General features: G+C 43.9%; 1 protein-coding gene across 2 annotated transcripts in view; it reads left to right on the top strand.

Annotated features, from left to right (window-relative positions):
- CHUK (component of inhibitor of nuclear factor kappa B kinase complex) overlaps positions 1-12,386 on the top strand; it is a 154,233-nt gene that overhangs the window by 91,067 nt on the left and 50,780 nt on the right. The window lies entirely within an intron of this gene.

Below are 12,386 nucleotides of genomic sequence, written 5' to 3' on the forward strand. Positions count from 1 at the left end.
TAACTTCTGAAAAACAGACAATGTTGAGCCATTTTGAATATAGTCATTTGTAACACTTTAGGGACTCAGAACAATCCCATTCTTCTGAGCTTAAAGATAAGGGTTTTCTTTTGAGACAAAAGTTTTAATTGCAAGTAAGAAATGTAATTAAAAATGGTAGGACCGATGATTATATCCAGGGCATTGCAACAGCCATTGTGGTTTGAGTGATTTGTGCTTCAGCAAGTCCTTAGTATGAAGGTTCGAATTTAAAAACTTTTAAAGATGTTATTGGAATCAGTTGTTTAGGGTACAACATTGTGTATGAGCATCTAAGGGAATATAATTAAGAACTGTGTGTGTAGGTGTTATATATTTGTTTGCTTGCCCGTTTTTCCTTCTTTTGGACTAGTTTTTGAGCTATTGATTTAGAACATTTTTAATCTGCAGGTCCAATCTAATTGCTTCCTGTTAGGAACAACCTAATACCCATAAAATACCACTAACAGCTTATAAAAACTCATAAAACATAACAAAATCACATCATATCATATATCACAACAAGGGTAACAGTTAAAGCTACCAGCATTTTGTAAAAGACAGAAAAACACCAGAACCCTAGGAATCTCAAGTCGTGTTCCAAAGGCCTAATGGAAATAATAAGCTTTAATGTTCTTCTTGATTGTTAAATAATCCCCTTGCATTTGTAAATCTTCAGGAAGCGTATTCCAAACTATGGGACCTGCCACAGAAAAGCTGAGTCCTAGTAATACTTAGACGAGCATGGCTGACTGGGGAAAGTTTCATAGACTTAATTCCAGAAGCCTTTGGTTTAAGAAAACTATCACGTAAGTAGGGCCTAGATTGTGAAGAGCTCTTAAAACCAATATCAGAAGTTTAAATTTTATGCACCAAATAACTGGAAGCCAATGTAGATCGTAGAGTATCGGAGTTATAAGAGATTTGTAAGAAACTGTGTTTCAGTTTAGAAAATGTGGCATGTGAACTTGAGGCTTCATGTTGAGGATTCCTGTCTATTAATACCCCAAGATTGCGTACCCCAGGCCAAATTGGGAAGACCACATTACCCTTTTTCACCTGATACCTCACTTAGATAGTGACTAGTGGCCATTGCCTCCGACTTAGCAAAGTTCAGTGATACTGCAAGCAGCCACCTCGTTTTGAATGTCTTTGCTACTAGTTAGCCTGAACAAAATGACAACAAAGTGAGTGCAGATGGCATTTCAGCAACCCTTGTGTGAGCAAAGAGTGGGTTGGCAGCCAATACCCACCCCAAAAGTGTCCTCTTACTCCCCCCCCCCCCCCCCCCCCCCCCAACACACACACATTCAATGTCAATTTATATTAAAGTTGGTCAAACTAGTATTCTATAATATCCCACCCCCACCCCTAGCAATAAACTGCTCTACCTAAGATACTTTCCTAGGGCCCAATGTAATAAAAGGTGAGCTAAATGTTAGCTAACATTTTCTTTGTTGCATGGTAAAAATTGTTAACTCCTTATGTAGTAAGTTAATGTTATACTAATGTGTTTGGAGTTTAAAAAAAGTGTGCAGAAGACATCCTTAGCATACATAAAATACAATTTATGGGCATAAAATATATTTTGTGCACACAAATAATGTCTTCTGCGTTTAAAACTTTGTGCGCATAAAAAATTGTGTAGAAAGCATATTCTCTGTGCATAAACTATGCTTTATATACAGAAAACTTGATTTGTGCACAAACCACGAGTTAAGCTTACGTGCCTCTCTGAATCAGAGAGTAATAGCTAATGCCATCACTAACATAGGATTTAAAGGAAGAATTGCTAATATGAGGTTTGTGCACACATTTATTTGCATGCAAAACTCCTTGCTGCATGGAGAAGAAAATCTGTGCACATATTTATGGGTAAATCTGTACACAGAGCCCAGCATGCCTTATTACATTGGGGCTCTAGTTAGCAAATTCCTTGCCCTTCTGTGTGGGACAGTGGAGTTTGGCACACCTGATGAGCCTTAGGTCCCTTATCTGCTATCATTTCCTATGTTTCTTTTTCTGTGACTCTGGATATTGCTGAAAGTTCTTTATTATCTGTGTTTTTTCGTTTTTCCCCTTTAAGGACAACATAATATTCTTTCATTGACTGACCATTGTAATTTTAATTCTTAAATAAGACATTAAATGTCTTCTCTATTAAGATATGTTTATGAAAATATAATCTTCAAATTACCTACTGATTATGTGATTACCTACTGATTGTGTGAATTCTCTAATCTCTTAGCGTCCAGTCAGATGAATCCAGCACCAAGTGGGTTATGAACCTCTACCAGCAGATGAAGATGGAGCAAGCTGACGTCACAGTATATATACCTCTGCAGTGACCTTAGCCCATCAGTATTCTCCATCTCCAGCAGATGGTGGATGTGATTTTCCCACTGGGGATTGCTTCATTTTAAAGAGGAGAATTCAGGAAATAAATTTGCCCCACTCTCCTGCGCTGATACCAAATGGTTCCCCCCCCCCCCCCCCCCCCCCCGAGTTGAGAATTCCTGAGGTGATTTCTGTGGTCTCTCAGATGAGTGCCTTGGTCTGGTAGCTGGTTTTTCAGCCAGTATGGACTTAGCTGCTTGACCAGCTGAAAGGCAGCGGGTTCAGGAAGCTGAGTGCGGTAGTGAATGCACATGACTTCTCCCCCCCCCCCCCCCCCCCCCCCCCCCCCCCCTGCAGCCTGAGCCCATCTCTGTACTCAGCCAGATACAGCTGAATTCTGGTAAGTTTAAAAAAAAATGTATACTTACAGAGACTTGGAGGGAGGTTTTTTGTTGTGCAGGGCTTCCTCTGCTATTGGTCTCCATGCTTCGCGTGCCAGTCCGATGTTCATCCCGCTCCGTGGGAGGTTGAGGGACGTGGGCAGCCTGGTGGGTTGAGCAGCCTCCTCAGGCTAGGCCCTGCTCCGAGGCTTTTCGCTGTGCACCACGTGGTAGACTGCAACGGATTTTTGCGTGCTTATTAAGGCTGCTCTCTACAGCATTGTTGGTCTGGCTTGTGCATCTAGCTGTGTGTCCTGGTCGTGCACTCTGTTTTTGGACACACAGTCAGGCTTGTAGTCTGTGCACCCACGTTAAGCGCCATTTGCCCCTGTGCACAAGTAGTGCTAGGCACGTAAGCTCTTGTGCGCTTAATTTGTTTGGCTGCCTAGGTAAGCACCTAGGTGTGTGTTGGGACTTAGCAGTCTGTTGGGAGTTAGCAGTCTGCTAGGGAGAGTTGTGGGTGGATCCTTGGACCGGTGGCAGATGACCATGCCCCCGGTGGAGGGGAGGGGGGAAGATCCTGAGAGGGACCACCGGTCAGGCTCAGAGTTAGGAGTCAGACACACACTAGTTCTTTATTTAGACAGTATACTGAACCACCAGAGGTGGCTGTAGTGAGCTGGAATGCCCGCCTGGGCTGTAATTTCTCAGATACTGGAACAGCGATCCCTGGAGGCTGAGCTGTAGAGAAACTGAAATATAGTGAGCAGGCAGGGTATGCAGCGTTCATGTACCAAACCTGATGGTAACACTCACACAGTGTCTCAGAAGCCCAGAGCTGGAATGAATAGGGCCTTGAGGAGCAAGTACCTGGTTCCAGGGAAAGCTCCGAAAGAGTGATGGTAACTCACTGAATTAGTTGGCAGTGATGACTTCCAGGCAGAAGAGAATACAGAGCAAGTCTGGGAACGAGGACCCTCGAGGAGCGAGTACCGGTTCCAGACTGTCACCTGAAAAACAAAGGATAGAGCGAGGCCCCCGAAGTGCGGGTACCCCTGGTAAGTCCAAGGAGGCAGAGTAGCTTAGGTAGAGTAACCCGTGTACCATAACCTTTGCTAACTCAATCTGTTAGCAATTTCTAAGACCTTATATATCGTCGCGGGTGACGTCATCTCAGAGGGACGCCCCTGAGGTTCGCGCCAACGCCGGTACGTCAGTCGGGTCGCACCACACGCGCGCCCCTAGGCCTCCAGGAAACATGGCGGGTTGCAGCGTCTAGCCGGTCCGGGGACCCTGCGGCAGCCAAACTTCCCGCGGGCGAAGAGGGAGGTGCCAAGGAGGTAAGGAGGGCGGAGAGAGGGCGTTGGGAACTGACGGACACAACAGTGTGCGCGCCTAAGTTTTTTGCATCTAATTTTTGAGCACCTAGTTGAGCGCGTAAAAAAAAAAAAAGCTAGACGTGCGCCTCCGGCTGCCACTCAAGCACACTGTCAGCCATAATGGCAACTGTACCTAAAAAGACTAAGCATCTTTTTCTTTGCAGATTTGTGCCAGCACTGTTTTGGAGGCTCAGGAAGAATTGTCTTCCTCTGATTTCACTAAGCCTAGTTCTTCCCAGCCAGATGTGGGTTTGGGTAAAGACAACTCAGGTGGGGCATCTGATTTTGGAACTCCCCTAACTGGTTCTTCAGCAGGGGAAGGTGGCTCAGTGAGTACTCCTCAGGCTCCTCCTGGTCTGGATACCTGTATTCCTTCATGGGTATATGAACTAAATGGCATTAACCCTCAATTTGTTGATACAAATAGAAAAAATCTAACTATATGATGGGAACTGTAAATTACAGTATGAACTACTTAATAAATTATTAAAATATCGGGAATCGGTTTCAGAATAGAAAGTGCTACAATCTCCTGGGCTCTTGCCCACAAAGGGCTACAACCCGTCTCATGTGTACGCACCCATTGTTACATCATTTACTTCATCCCGTTTTAATATATGTTTTTAATATATTTCTTTACATTTTTTGCTTCGGTGATAATTCTATCTCTAAATAATACCCTTTAAGTGAACCTTCAATGTTTCAATATCGTTATTACGACTTATCTTGTTTTCTTCAAAACTTGACCTTTCAAAACTTGACTGGTTTTTATATTGTCGCCCTCTGCGTTGCTTCTTGTTTTTGACTGCCCCCCTGGAAATATTGACCCAATCATTCACACATTCTCACGATTGTTACAAATGGATATAGATAGGGTGAAAAGAAAGGCAAAGTATGGTAACAATAATCTGTCAGCACAAGACAATAAAGCACTGCAGGAATTGAGAAAAGATTCAGACATCAGAGTAAAAGCAGCGGATAAGGAGGGGGCCGTCGTTGTGATGGACAGAGAAAAATATAGAGAGAAAGCATTGAGACAGTTGGCAGATGTAAAATTCTATCGAAGATTGGATGGAGATCCAACCTCTGATTTGAAAAATCGCATTGGAAGCCCTATTAAAGGAATGGCTAACAATGAAAGAATATCGATTTTTAAAGGTTGACCATCCAAAAGTGCCAGTTTTTTATTACCTACCAAAAGTCCACAAGAACATGGAGAACCCTCCGGGGTGTCCAATTATTTCCTCTCGAGGTTCTCTGTTAGAGCCCCTTTCCCAGTATGTTGACGTATTTTTGAAACCTCTAGTCCCAAGTTTACCATCCTATATATGCCACTCCGCTGAAGGGTGCTTCACTGGCAGCTATTGATATCTTATCTTTATATACGAATATACCCCAAAACGCCACTTTGGAGGTTATTCAAGACCAATTGACAAATAGAGAGAGAAAGAATTGTGACCTCCCGCCCCCCCCCCCCCCCCCCCCCCCCCCCCCCCCCGTTGCCTTTATAGTTAAGCTAGCAGCGCTAGCGCTGAAAGAAAATTTTTTCTTATTTGACAGCATTTTTTACCAACAAGTTGGTGGAACAGCAATGGGGGCCACAATGGCCCAGAGTGTGGCTAGCCTATACGTTGGCCAATTTTGAGGCCTAATGGATAAACAGTTCACCATATAAGCAGCATATAGCGGTGTGGCGACGCTTTATTGATGACACCATTAAAGTATGGCGTGGGGGTAAAGAATTATTTCAAGAATTTGTCATCTGGCTGAATACTTGTGATCCAGCATTACAATTTACCTACACCTTTGGGGAGACAACAGTGTCTTTTTTGGACATTCAGATTTCAATTATTGCAGAGAAGTTTTTCTTTACAATTCACCAAAAACCGACCAATAGAAATACAGTGTTGAGTTATGCAAGTTGCCACCCTCAAAATTTAAGAAACAGTATTCCCTTTGGCCAATTCCTATGCTTAAGAAAATTATGTTCCACAACATCAGAGTACAAATTAAGAGCTAGAGAAATGAATCAGAAGTTTATTGAGAGGGTATCCTGAGAATGTGATACGAAAGGCCAGTAAGCGTGCCAGATGGAATAATGAGGAGTAGTAATACCAAAGAGAAAAGAGCAGTCAAGCAAGTTAACTTGTGTACTGCCTTTTTCTTCGGGAGTTCAGGAAGTGGTTCAAGGCATTAGAAAACACTGGCATGTTCTGCAATTGTATGCAGTGTTTAAAGAACAGCCATTAATAGCCTTTAAATGGGGCACTAATATTAAAGATCAGGTTGTGCATTCTTTTTTTAAAGATGTAGAAGTACGATCAATAGAGGAAGCTGGACATTTTCCATGCAACTCCTGCTTGATGTTCCCACAAGCGCATCCAAATATTAACATTCCATTAAGCAAATTGAGGAGATACAAGCCCATTGTAAAAACATCTTGCGTGTCAGAAAATATTGTCTATACAATATGGTGCCCATGTGAACTCTTATATTTATATATATATATATATATATATATATATTTATATATATATATAACTGCTAGAAAACTCAAAACGCACCTGATTGAACACAAAAGCGTGATGAAATGGAGTAAGATAGAGGCACCGTTAGTGCAGCATTGTATAGAAGTAGCTCATTCTTTTGAAAGTTTATTTTGCACAGTTTTGGAGGTTTTGAGCAAGATGAACGGGGAGGCAATGTGAATCAAAGGCTTCTGCAAAGAGAACAAAGATGGATCTTTAAATTGAACACAGTCTCTCCTGCCAGGCTCAATAAAGAAGTCGATTGGTCTATGTATATGTAAGTGTGCTTGGATTGGTCAGCATGTTAGCCTTAGTAAACACATAAATACTCAACTTCCAGTAACTATGAACGTAAGCGTCTGAGCGCCATTTTTTTGAATGTGTGTGTTGCTGAGTTAAGCCAGGATCGGCTACAAAGTAAGTCTCATTGGCAAGTGGCTAGTTTGAAAATGTGTATTTTAAATCATTTTGAGGTTGGGTGATTAAAGTGCTTTGTGTTCTTAGGAGTAATTAAAAGTCCCCTGAAGCAGGCGTGAATCGCACGCCGAAACATTGCCAATGTTAGGGCAGTCAAAAACAAGAAGCAACGCAGAGGGCGACAATATAAAAACCAGTCAAGTTTTGAACGGTCAAGTTGATAAGACATAATAACGATATTGAAACATTGAAGGTTCACTTAAAGGGTATTTTTAAAGGGTATTATTTAGAGAGAGAATTATCACCGAAGCAAAAAATTTAAAAAATATATTAAACGGGATGAAGTAAATGATGTAATAACGGGTGCGTACACATGAGACGGGTTGTAGCCCTTTGTGGGCAAGAGCCCAAGAGATTGTAGCACTTTCTATTCTGATACCGATTCCTGATATTTTAATAATTTATTAAGTAGCTCATACTGTAATTTACAGTTCCCCTCATAGATTTTTTTCTATTCCTTCATGGGTAGAAATTTTCCAGGGGTTGCAACTTCTTCTTCAGGTGCAGTCCTCTGCCCAGTCCAATGCGCCTTGGGCAGAGGTGCAGGTAGGAACCTTGCCTGGAATTATAGTCTGTGCTGGAGTACTCCTTGAGTGGCAACGTAACCTCTGAATATAGTTCTGGATGGCACGGATGATAATACCAATCCTGCCTCTCTTACGGAGGGTGAAATCCCACCCTCGGATTAGAACCGTCTAGAACTATGTTATGGTTTTTTTTTATAGAGATGAACTGCCAGCTCTGAACTCCTAGACCTTGAAAATGCTTAGAGTTCCTGGATCTGATTCAGTGTTTGAGCCAAAGAGAAATTCCATTTCCCTTTACTTGCGTAAAGCCTCTAATTTTTTTTTCCACGTGATGGAGGCCATTCAAGAATCAATTGATCTTGAGTGGGGTGTCCCAGAGGTTCATTTCAAAGGGGTCAGAGTTTTTGGAAGGCCTGTACCCTCTAGATCCAGTGGTAAGAGAACGCCTATGTTTTCCCAAGGTAGATGCACTTGTGTGCAGTCTCCAAGTGAACCTCTGTTCCTGTGGAAGGAGGAGCGGCCTCAAAGGATGCTCATGATAAAGATTGAAACTATCCTTCAGCAAGCATTTAAAGCTGTAGCAATGACTTGCCAATCGCTTCTTATTATTCCTTGGTGGCTTACTCTTGTTTGCTTCTCTCCCAGGAGGTTGATGACTTTGGGGTATTTCTAGGGCAGTTATGGAACCAGCTGCTGCCTTCTTCGCAGATGCGGGATATGATTTGGTCTGCATTTCAGCCAGAGGGTTAGCTTCGTTAGTAGCGACTAGGCATCAGTTATGGTTGAGAAATTGGTCAGCTGATGCAGCCTCCAAAGCTAATCTCGACAATTTGCCCTTTCACGACTTGCCATTGTTTGGTAGCGAGTTGGTGAAACTGGCCAGTAAGTGGGGCAAATCTCCAGTTCCTTGTTTGCCAGAAGGTAAGAAGTAGGTGCAGCGCTCCCTTGACAGGAGAGGTTGTGTTAAAGGATCCAAGCTTTCTTGGCCATATAGAGGAGCGACCTTTCAAAGGACTCGACCCTTCGGTAGGTCTCAGTCCTTTTGTACCCAACAACCCAGAAGAGGTGCAGATTTGGGTAGTGGAACCTCCTGAACCTCCCACTGAAGTTTTGCTGACCCACCCCAGGGAACAGGAGATAGGGAGATGCCTCTCTCTCTCGCTCTCTCTTATCAGTTTGGTTGAAATCGCATCGGATCAGTGGGTCCTAGAAGTGATACAAGAAGGATATGCGATGGAGTTTCGCAGTGTTCCTCTGAACAGGTTCATGGAGTCTCCCTGCCATTTCTCACAGGATAAGTGGGTGGTGGAGGGTATATTAGCAAGGCTCCTCAGTCTGAAGGCTGTGGTCCCAGTGCCCATGTCTTAAGAAAATATGGGGTGCTATTCCATTTATTTTGATGTGCCAGAGGAGTGTTCTTTTTGTCCTATCCTGAACCTCAAAGGCATCAACAGACTTCTGTGAGTGAAGCATTTGCTCATAGAGGCCGTGCAGTTGGGGGAACTTCGGATGGGAATGTTCTATTCCCATCCGAATAGAACATTAACGCTTCCTGCAGTTCGCAATTCTGAGCCGCCACCTTCAGTTTCAGCACTGCCCTTTGGTCTGGCCACCGCTTCCAGAAACCTTTCCAAGGTAATGGTGGTAGTTGCGGCAAAGTTGAAAAAGGATGGAAGCCTAGTACACAGATATTTGGATGACTGCTGAGTCGCTGAAGGAGAGCCGCTTGGTGACTCGCAAGGTGATTTCTCTGTTGCGAGAGCTTGGCTAGGTGGTGAACCTAGCCAAGAGCAGCCTTCAGCCTACTCAGTCACTGGAATACCTGGGAGTTCGGTTTGACACAAAGCAGGACGAGGTGTTTCTGCCGGAAGCTCAAACTCATGAGTTTCTAGCTCAGATCCGTCTATTGAACTCTCTGAGCCTGACCATATGGTCTTACTTGCAGGTCCTTGGCTTAATGGCGGTGACTCTGGAAGAGGTACCATGGGCAAGGGTGCATGTGCATCCTCTTAGCGCTCCCTGTCTTTTTGGTGGACTCTACCGTTTCAGGGCTGTTCAATTCTGCTCCACCTGCCAATGGAGGACTCCTTCCAACTGCAGTGGTGGCTGCAGGCGGATCATCTATAGAAGGGGATTTTCCTATCCCCACCGGACTGGCTGGAACTGACAACAGATGCGAGTCTCCTTAGTTGGGGAGCTCACTGTCAAGAGCTGACCGCACAAGGGCACTAGAGTGCAGAAGAGTATCTCTGGAACATCAATCGGCTGGAAGCCAGAGTGGTCCGATGGGCATGTTTACAGTTCGGTGACAGGCTGCAGGGTCTATCAGTCCGAATAATGTCTGACAACGCAATGACTGTGGCTTACATCACTCTTCAGGGAGGTACTAAGAGCTAACAAGTGTCGCAGGACATAGATCGACCTATAGAATGGGCAGAGATGGCCTACAGCCACACCACCCTGAATACGCCCGATCTCGTCTGATCTTGGAAGCTAAGCAGAGTTGGACCTGGTTCGTACTTGGATGAGAGACTGCCTGGGAAACTCCAGGTTCTGTGCATCTCCAGATGTTCTCAGCCTTGCGTATTGCAGGCATAAACAGCATAAGACCGGACGTCTTGTCAAGGAGAGTATGGACCCCAGACAAGGCGTTTCAGCTAATTCGGGATTGCTGGGGTCTCCCATTCCTAGACCTGTTTGCAACTTTGTGCATTGCAAAAGTCCCCCAGTTCTTCAGCTGCAGAAGAGATCTGAAGTCATTGGGGATCGATGCCCTAGTACAGGTGCTCTTGGTTGCCCCAGATTGGCTCAGGAGGCTATGGTATGCAGATCTGCATCACTCCTGGTGGATTCGCCTCTTAGACTGTCAGCGCACAGGAACCTTTTACAGCAGGGACCTGTCCTTCATGAAGATCCTTCTAGATTTTGTCTTACAGTATGACTCTTGAGAGGGCTCGATTTCTGAAATGTGGATATTCGTGGCACTGATTTCCACCTTGCTTAGGACTAGAAAGTTCTCCACTTCCTTGGCCTATGTGTGCATTTGGTAAGTGTTTGAGGCCTGGTGTGAGGATTAAGTTACTCTTCCTCATTCAGCCAAGATCCCATTTATTTTGGAATTTTTGCAGGATGGCTTGAATAAAAGTTTGGCCCTTAATTCCTTAAAGGTACAATTAGTGGCTCTCACCTGTTTCAGGGATCAGGTGAATGGTGGTTCCTTGTTGGCCATTCTGATGTGACCCATTTCCTGAAAGGAGTGAAACATCTTCATCCTCCCTTGCGGTTTCCAGTACCCTTATGGCGTGTGAATTTGGTCTTGGAATTCTTAGTGGGTCCTAGGTTTAGGTCAATGCATAACCTGTCCTTGCGGTTACTGAACTTGGAAATGGTCTTTCTTGTGGCAAAAATGTTCTGCACTGAGATTTTCAGAGCTGCAGGGAGCCCTTCTGCCGGGTGACTCCAGGGACGATACAGCTACATACTATTCCTTCCTTTATTTCGAAGGTGGTCACTGAGTTTCACTTGAACAAGTCCTTCTTTCTGCCATCCCTGGACAGAGAGGAAGCCACAGAGGAGTATCGTCTATTGCACCCCTGGATGTCAAGAGACATATCCAGTATAGAGAGGTTACTGAGCTGTTATGAAAAACAGATTGCCTAATTGTTCTTCACGGCGGTACTAAACAAGGATAACTGGTCTTGCGGGCTACAATAGCCCGCTGGATTAAGGAGGTAGTCACGGCAGCATATGTTGATACTGACAAGCCATTACCTAGTCAGGTTAGGGTTCATTCCACTAGGGCCCAGGCAGTGTTATGGGCAGAAGTTAGATTGTTGTCTCCCGTGGACATTTGCTGAGCTGCGATGTGGTCCTCCTTGCACTCCTTTTCCAGATATTATCGTCTGAATATTCAGAACCGGGAGGATGCAGCCTTTGCATGTGGTTTTTGACTGGACCACGGGCAGCTTCTCACCCTATTCAGGAGTAGCTTGGGTACATCCCACGGGTTCTGGATTCATCTGACTGGATGCTAAGAAATGAGAAATTACTACTTACCTGATAATTTCCTTTTATTTAGGACAGTCGGATGAATCCAGCTTCCCTTCCTTGGCTGCCAAATGATTGCATAATGATCCTCCTGTGTGCCTACATGTTTCAGGGATTACTGGTAAGTGTTGCTCCAGCCCTTGGTCTAGTGTTATTACCTTCTTGTCTGAGCTCAGTGTTGCCTGTTGGCTAATATTGAAATGGTTATCTGTTTTTAATCAAGTTTTTCGCTAGTCTGTCCACAGTTGCTTTTGAAGAGAATACGGAGGTCACTGCAAAGTTATATATACTGTGACATCAGCTTGCTCCATCTCCATCTGCTGGTAGAGGTGCATAATCCACTTGTTCTGGATTCATTTGACTGTCCTAAAGAAAAGGAAATGATCAGGTAAGTAGTAATTTCTCATTTATTTTGGCTATGTCTGCTTCATTTCCTGATTAAAATAACTTTTTCTAGATACTCAGTACTTATATACTGAGGAGAAAAGTACAAAACTGAGCATATAGTAATTCCTATGTTGAGGTCAGACATAGTTGACATCATTAGTAATGATCCTGTTTGCTACTGACATAGCAAATTACATAGCTTTCTCTTATTCTGTTTATACTATGTAGTAGAGTGTACAAAACAGTCATACAGCAGATAAAGGCAGTTAGGTGGTTATATTTTTACACTGTAACATATGTCATTGG

The sequence above is a fragment of the Rhinatrema bivittatum genome, chromosome 7 (genome assembly GCF_901001135.1).
Source record: "Rhinatrema bivittatum chromosome 7, aRhiBiv1.1, whole genome shotgun sequence".
In the NCBI taxonomy this organism is placed as follows: domain Eukaryota; kingdom Metazoa; phylum Chordata; class Amphibia; order Gymnophiona; family Rhinatrematidae; genus Rhinatrema; species Rhinatrema bivittatum.